Source organism: Mus musculus, chromosome 5 (genome assembly GCF_000001635.26).
Source record: "Mus musculus strain C57BL/6J chromosome 5, GRCm38.p6 C57BL/6J".
NCBI classification, from domain to species: Eukaryota; Metazoa; Chordata; class Mammalia; order Rodentia; family Muridae; genus Mus; species Mus musculus.
The window spans coordinates 50,148,360-50,156,667 of NC_000071.6; the positions used below are offsets into that span (position 1 = coordinate 50,148,360).

At 37.2% G+C, this 8,308-nt stretch overlaps 1 long non-coding RNA gene across 1 annotated transcript; it reads left to right on the forward strand.

Moving 5' to 3' along the window:
• Positions 1–2,973: 2,973 nt before the first annotated feature.
• Positions 2,974–7,733, forward strand: 4930448I18Rik (RIKEN cDNA 4930448I18 gene). The gene is made up of 3 exons (NR_040696.1): positions 2,974–3,311; positions 5,833–5,955; positions 7,462–7,733. It is a non-coding gene; the product is annotated as an RIKEN cDNA 4930448I18 gene (long non-coding RNA).
• The last annotated feature ends 575 nt before the right edge of the window (positions 7,734–8,308 follow it).

The following is an 8,308-nucleotide window of genomic DNA, read 5'->3' on the forward strand; positions in this document are numbered from 1 at the left end:
CGTAAAATATCAATGGACAATCTGATGGTGAAATGAAACTGTTGAATTTTGGATCAAGCATAGGGTTTTAGTTCCTCATGGTGGACTTAGCAGAGTGGATTTCTTTTTTTTTTTTTTCTCCTATAATAGCAAGCTCCAAGAAAAAGAGAATGAGCATAAAGTTCCATGTACATACACAAATTTTCCAACATTACTCCCAATCCCAATGTCCACGATGAGAGTGCATGAGAAAACACTGTGCATAAGCTGGTATAGCATATAAATGCAGTACAGACACCTTGGATGAGGAGTGCTAAGAAAATCCAGAAGTTATCTTGACAGCACATGCATACCACAGTTCGTTAATACAGAAGAAACAGCCAAAACATTTGAACCTTGGTAATATATATTTTTTAACTTTAGATTTAAATTTTAAATTGTTCTTACAAGAGGATATTCTTGTGTGTTTTTATTAGAAGTCAAAATTTACAGTGGAAAAAAAAAGCAACACTACCAAGATGCGATTTATGACTTAATGATTTAAAGAGAAGAGCTGTATTATTAGAAGTGAATTGGAAAGATTAACATGAATTCATACTGGTCCTTGAGGATGTGGTTGAGATCTTGGAAGTAAAAAGGATGGAAGATTATTTTAAGTCCTGCGTGTTGGCATGGCTTAGCGTCAAGTTCACCCTGAGATGTGCTCTACTGCCCAGAAGGACCAACCTCTTAGAAAATAGCTGATCTAGGGCCAGGGAGAAAAGAAACATCCTGAGATTGATGGTGTTATGTCAAAAGACCACAAGAACCAATTTAGGGTGTGCTTGAGATAATCTGAGTACCAAAAGGAGGATAATAGCTATGGTCAACGGACACACCATAAATCTGAAAAACGATTGGTTCATAACGATGTACAAAAGAGAAAGGCTGCCCTAAATGCTTATTCTTGTTACTCAATCATTTTAGTGTTGTCGACTAATTTATTGTGTTACTGACTAATTTATTGTGTTGCTGAAGTGTAGAGTAACCAAACAGTAAACAATTCAGCTCAGTATTTTCTGACTCAAAGGGAGCAAAAATAGAAAAGGGCTTTTAAATTTTGAATTTGTAGCAGACATCAAAATATTTAAATTGACTTTAAATTATGTCATATGCATGCAAGGATAGAATTTAATATAAATTAACAATAGCATAATGAAAAATTATATGATATAATTCAATTAATATTTGTCATATCTCAGAGTTTGTGGAATATGGTTTCAGTACCTCCTTATAGCTACCAATGTCTGAGGCTGACCAAGTCCTTTATATAAAATGTTCTAGCATTTATATAACATATGTATTCTCTTAACTTTTAATACCATCTCTAAGCTATTCAAAATAATATTGTGTAAGTGTAATGTAAAGAGTTGTTAAACTTTATTTTTTAGGGAAAAAGAACAAGAAAATATTTTGAACATATTTATGGTAATTTTAAAATAATATTTTATATTCATTGTATTAGTCGAATCCATGACTGTGAAACCCATATTATGAAGGACCACCTGTATAAAGAATTTTACAGTTCTTTTCTTAAAATATTGCTTATTTAATGTATATGAGTTTACTGTAGTATAGTTCTAATAATAAGGAAAATATTAAATGTCATCATACTGAAGTAATTTAGCCTTGTCCCAGGTTTCCATCCAACATGAACTCCCTAGAAGAAAGAGAAAGGTATTTATGTAACTTCCAGTTTACCAAGTTAAGTGAAAGTCTCTTACTGAGCACAAGGATGAGATCAGTTAAATTCACTGGTGTTGGCTAACCAATCTTTATAGAGGCATGAAGTTGTTCATAACAAAAATCTGGGTTCAACAGGTTATATCATCAAGGAAATAATATCTTACTCATGTCTGTCTAGGTCATGTCAAAGAATGGGACTGGTAACTGATTTTTTTAGATATCAATTAGCATTTTCAACCCATGAATATGTATAACTAACTCTAGAAATGTTTACAATCATTAGAACTAAGGCCATGTTAATAAGAATTAGTGTTATTCTGTTAACATTAAGCTGTGTTCTCATATTTCTTTACTTCTTACATGCAAACAAGTTTATTTGAAAACACAACATATTATATACAATTTTCCTGAAAGGAAAAATGGAATGGTGTCAACAAAAAAAGTATATCACACAAAGGGACAAAGTCAGTAGGAAGCTAATCAAGCAATGTTGTTTTACAAAGAGAACACAAGCTATCTTAAGGGTATCACAGGGCCAGCACACAACCACGTTGGGACTGTAACTCAAGTCTCTTCAGGGAGAAAAGCCAAGTCCCCAGGAACCTTAACTCCTGACCCCAGCCCCAGACTGGACCTTGTTAAGTCTGCTCCTAAGCAAAGACATAGATCTAGATTCTTTTTCCCTTTTCATCAGGGTCTCTGAAAAGCCTTGAGTCCGCCTGGCTGTCAACAATGTCCAGTGTTGGTCATCCAGGATCCAGCAGAAAGTCAATCATTTGCCAGATCTTTGAGAAAAAGTTGCTAACAATCTCAAGGCTGCTAGCCATGGCTATCATCTCATATCCTTAGCTCATCACATTGACCCTCTTTCAGGCTATGACACAGGACTTTTTGCACAATAGCTACAAAGTGCGATTATTTAGATATCCATGGCTGAGTGTGGACCATTTCTGACAAACAGACTACAAAGAGTCTCCAGCTGCTTGGATCATTTGATAAAAGCATCTTAGCAAGCCTGTAAGGCCTTGGCCATGGGTCTCTTTCCTGTACCGGTGGTAAGCAACGGTAATGATGGAGACACAATTGCTCCATGCATGTTCCTTGCACTGAATTTGGATCGCCAGCAACCGTGTAAAAAGCCAGGCACAGAAGTGCACTGGTAGAGCAGAGATGGACAAATCCCTGAAGCTGATTGGTCAGCTAGTCTAGTGACATCAATGAACTCCATGTTCACTGACAAACTGTCAAATAACTTCTCGTGAGGTTCCTAAAGCTCCTTGCGGCTTCCGAGTGGACTCGACTGGGTTGGCAAGCTTTGAAGTTTCTTCTGGATTGAACTGCACTTGTTGATTCCTGTGTGGTGTCTGCTGAGTGGACTGGACTGCCGCTGCTTATCTAAAACATGAATTTTTGTGTGTTTTCTTGTTTGTAGCTTGTCCGTGATTGTGAATTTTGTAGATGACAACATCTTGCCACAGCACAAATGTGTGCATGCTTTTGTTGTTTGTACTCACGTGTGGCTTCAGGCTCACAGTGGTGGGCAACTTCCTGTTACCTTGCAGGCACAAGGAGTCAAAGTGGCACCATGGTCGTTATGTGTGCTCATGGTGAGCTGGTGTACGAAAAATAGCAATAGTCAATAGCTTTAGCTCACCATTGTAGACAATAGGCAGTTAATGTTCTTTAGATGACAGCTAAGTCTTGTTGATGATCAATAAGGTAATCACACCCCAGCTACACCTAGCCTTGTGGTTCAGATTGTGTTACCAGTTGAGATGTGGAAGGTCCTAATCTCTGCTTTCTATTGATTTGTCAATGAATTTTCATAACAAAGTAAACATAGTCTCTTGTCAATTATTTCTTTTCAGGTCAAGTATGACTTCCACAAAGTCTCAAGAGAAAACAGTACCCATGTGATAGAGGACAGTATCCAAGTTAAATCTCTATAATTCTCATTTGCTTCAAGTATTGTGCTTAACTTTCTGGGCATTGCCTGAACATTTCCAAAATTACATATATGAAGGCATAAATTATTCTTAACCTATTTTAATAAGGATTCAAGCTCCCCTCTAGCCCACCACTCACCAGAGGTAGTGGAAAAGAAATGTTATTAGGACACAGGGGAAGTAGACCTGTTTAGAAATGGCTCTTTGGGGGCAAGTCTAATCTTCATTTTCAGGATATTAGCAGTCCAGTCCTCTAGCAAAACACCAACATGAATCTTTATTCTTTAAACTTACTCATTTTAATTTTTGAGATTATAAGTACATCCTTTTCCCTTTCCTATTCCTTACTCCAAACACTTACACATACCCTTCCCTGCTCTTTTTCAAATCAGGATGTCTTTTTTTCATTGTTTTTATTAGTTTTGAAGCACTTGGGACTCTAGGCTACAACCCCAACTCTGGGTGAATTCCCTTAACTTGTACAAGCCACTTAAGATATGAAAAACCTAGAAAGTGGTTACCTAACTTTGACTAATCTGTAGCAGTAGTAGCTGTTACTTGTTTACTGTTTGGTGTCTTCATTTCTATGAATCTTTTCAATAAAGACATTTGGGTTGGGTTGCTACTATCATATAATTCTCTTACTTTATTTCTTTTCTGTTATTTTCTTCATTTGAATTGATTATAGCTCTTTCCACTTTCTTCCCTCTCTTCTTTCTGCTCCCCACCCCCTCTCCTATTCCTTTTCTCCCTTTTATTAAAAATAGATTCTTTTCTTATACACTGAATCCTGATTCTACTTTCCCTTCCTTTCACCTCTTCTATTGCCATGTAGCCCAAGCTGGCCTTGAACTTGACCCCGACTGCCCAGATTACATATGTGTATCACTAGGCTGGTCCTCAACTTCTTCATTTTCAAGTTCTTTGTTTTACTAACATGTACAGTTTGAGTCTTAAATTATTCTCTAAGCATTTGGCCATAGCCTTTGACTTTCTATATATAGAATTTTATACTATTAAGTAGTATTAATTTCAATTATGATTTATTTTTGCTCTTGTACTTAATGTGTGCCTAAATGTTGTTTTTAGCTTTGATTAATACCTCAATTATATTTTGGTACAATATGTGGTCTGTGTGCTACTGATTATTTTTTTAAGGTGTAGGTATTTGTTTTACAGTTTTGCACAGGGTAGGGCTTTCTTTCCTAGACATTCTATCTTCTCCACTTGTTACAGAGCTTACTATTCGTATTCGTGCAGACTGAATGCTGTCTATTCATACAGATTTTTTTCTTGACTTATCATAACATCAGTCCCCCAGAGCAATTGCTTTCCTGAGGGGCATTCTGAGATTAACTGGAACACAGCTACTGTTTTTGTGTTTGGATGTGCTGCTGTCCACACCATCTTTCATCTCTGGTGGATGAGCTACACTGTTTTCCTTCCTAGTTCTGGCATTTTCTGTTCCCACTAACAATGCACAGGGCTCCAAGTCTATGGTACTATCACCACTATTTTGTTAGTTGACATCCCCTTGGTTTGAGGTGATGATACCTCCTCTGTCTAGATTTTCCCTTGAGACACATAGGTATAGGTGAATTAGAAGACAGACATAAAGTACGAGTCATAATATCTTTGAACTTTGAATGCTAGTACAGATAAGATTACAAAAAAATACACAATGCCCAAAGGAGTTTGAATTTTAGAGAAAAAAAATGTTTTAGAAGGAATATGTCCAGGTTCTGCTTAGGACATAAATGGGTTTTAAAACCACCTGTGGTTATGTTTGCGGAACACTTTAAAAGTATTTACTTGAAAGTCAAACTGCATTTCTCATTCTTTTTTGTTTGCTAAATAAGACAATATTAAGTGAAATGTGCCAGGCTCTGTTATACCCTGTAGAATAGGAGCCTGATTCATCCTTGTGTATGACCATCACAGAAATGTCACAATTCCAGCATCCTTAAATGTCTTCAAGCTTTTCTGGTTCCTGGGGCAGGATGCATTTGGCTCTCTAATGAGTGTGGTGAGAATCAAGGCATCCAACAACGTGTCCTTATATTTAGTGCTGGATGTTAGAAGAAAGTGAGAGACCTAGGCAGATGGATTCTAGAACATTCTTATGGTCTTCTCTCAGCCTTATACATTCTAGCTTACCCTTCCTGTCCAACTCTTCTTCCAGGTTTCTGGTCCAGATAACTAGGCTGCTGCAGAAGACCCTCACTGTGATGCTTCGAAATTCTCACAAGCATACAAGGTTAAATCTATGAAATAGGTTGCATGGGTCCAGGCACACACAACACTGGTGAGTTTTCCTACTAATCCTACTTGTGAGAACAAATCCTGAAGAACATAGGCTAGAGTGAATTTGTCAGCATGCTTCTTTGGGGACACTTGGGTCTCAAGGATGCCGTGTCACTAGTCCAAGGTTATGTAAGTAACAAGTAGTAGTAGCAGAAGAAGCAGTACCTGCTCCTTTTTTTTCTACTTCCAAAAGCTTTAGTCAGATTAATCTGTTTTATGAAATACAATACAGAAATTACACATGTGTGGAATATTAATTGATTGATGAGTGTCACATTGAAAACAAGCAAGGTAATTAATCTAATTCTGCACTGGTGATTAGGTCTCGTTAATACTATATTTAGTACGAGAGCATCTAATTTCTTTTAAGAGACATAGATAAATTGGAGGAATTTTTAGAAGGCTAACCAACCAAAGGAGGATTTAGGGAGAAGAAATGCTAATGAAACAATTCAAGTAATGAAGTATTAGGAAGAGAACGTGGGGCTCCAGTTACCAGATAAGACACCTATTACAGTTTACAAAACTGAAAACAGGGAAGAAACAGGGGAGGGAAAAGTTGAAAGGTCCATGGAACTAATTGTAAGATTACATAAACATAGCATCCTCTATTCTAGAAATAGACAAGAGCTTCACACTTCTCCAAAACTTCCAGTTAAAGATTGGCATTTTGAATCATTTCAAATACATGAGATGTCCCAGACCAGTGGTCTGTTCTCCACCACTTACACATAGCTCACCAACTTCAAGGCACATCTCTTTCATGTTTTAACATACATCTTTATTTAAGTGGCATATGAAACACTGGTGTGTATAACAATTCAATAGGTGTTTATAATGCAGCAGTTTTGTTATCAAGAACAACTCAATCAATCTATGCTTTATTTTCCTTGTCTCTAGAGTAACATAATAAAAGCACTTTTCTTATAAGACTGTTTCAGGGCAAGAATGAGAAAGACCTATGGTATGCTTAGGGAGAAGTAGTTATCTCTGGTAATAAGGGTACTGCATAGCAGGCCACATCAGAGTGTGGTAGCTTAAAGTAGCAACCACTCCTCCTTTCACATCAGCACCGCTAACTGTGATAAGCTTCTGGGGCCCCTCCTGCATATGTGGCCCACTGTAGATCAGAAAGGAGGTTCGGCTCTTAGATGGGCTCTTTAACTAATTCAGAGCAGTTCTTGCTTCATGTGCTCTTTGTCTCCTGTACAGTTCCTTGAGCTAGCTATTATATTAATGATAGATTTTTCATACAATAATCTTGAAGTTGGTGGTTAGAAGCTGGCCTATCACCACACTCATTACATGCTGTTGGCCAAATCACACCACAGAGTCAGCCTAGATTAGAAAGGAGAGACTGTGCCTCATAACAACAGGAGCTGCAGAGGGTATGGATGTGGAGCTTGGAATGTTCCAGCAGCTTCTAAAAATCAATGTGCCATACACAGGCCCTGGCCTATAGCAAATACTCAGCAAATGGTACTTTTCATTGTTGTTATTAACCAAGGTCCTCAAGAATGATAAAGAGAGTTAACTGGATTCAGTCCAGCTTGGTGGAAGGGAAGAACATGGATGGACTTTTCTAACGTGGCTTGATGGTCCCAGTGTATATTATTATATCCATTGGAGTCTTTGAAGCACTGGGTCTCAGAGTAGAAGAGATGAAGACATTCAAATCCAACTCATCTCTCGACATGTTCAAAATCATCTGGCAGAAGAGCAAGGATATCCAGTTTTCATAGCAACGTTCTTTTAAAAATAAACTTCTAATTCTCCTCCAAATACAGTTAGAAGGGTAAGAGAAAGGTTCTATTTTTTAAAAAAAGCAAAATACAACAAGTCAATCCTATAAGCTCTTAAGTGTTCAATCATAAATCTATATTCATTCATTATGCCACTCTGAATGTAAGCCTTGTCTCTGAGAATTTAGAAGTTTTTTTTAGTAATGAGTAAATATTGGATGGTACCAAGAATAGCTCCCCAATTTTTCACAACAGCTATCTATATTCCACTTGTACATGTGTGGGAGACATGGTCTTTATTGAGCCTTGGTAACAATGAGCAGCATGTGAAATTCAGATTCCCTTTGCTTTCCAAGAAGGAGTGGGCAGGGGTGCATTTCTGTTAGTTTAGAAGTAAAAACAATGAAAACGAGCCATTTGGTATTTAAATATATGCCAAACTGGGTTCACTATCTCAAGGAATAAATGTGGTATTATAGGACACTAATGACATTTATTTTCAAATAAAATCATGCCATCCACAAGAACAATGTTAAAATATTTAGTAAAGTCATTTATTACTTTCTCTCTGCATGAGCACCATTCACACCACCCCTTATACATACTACTATG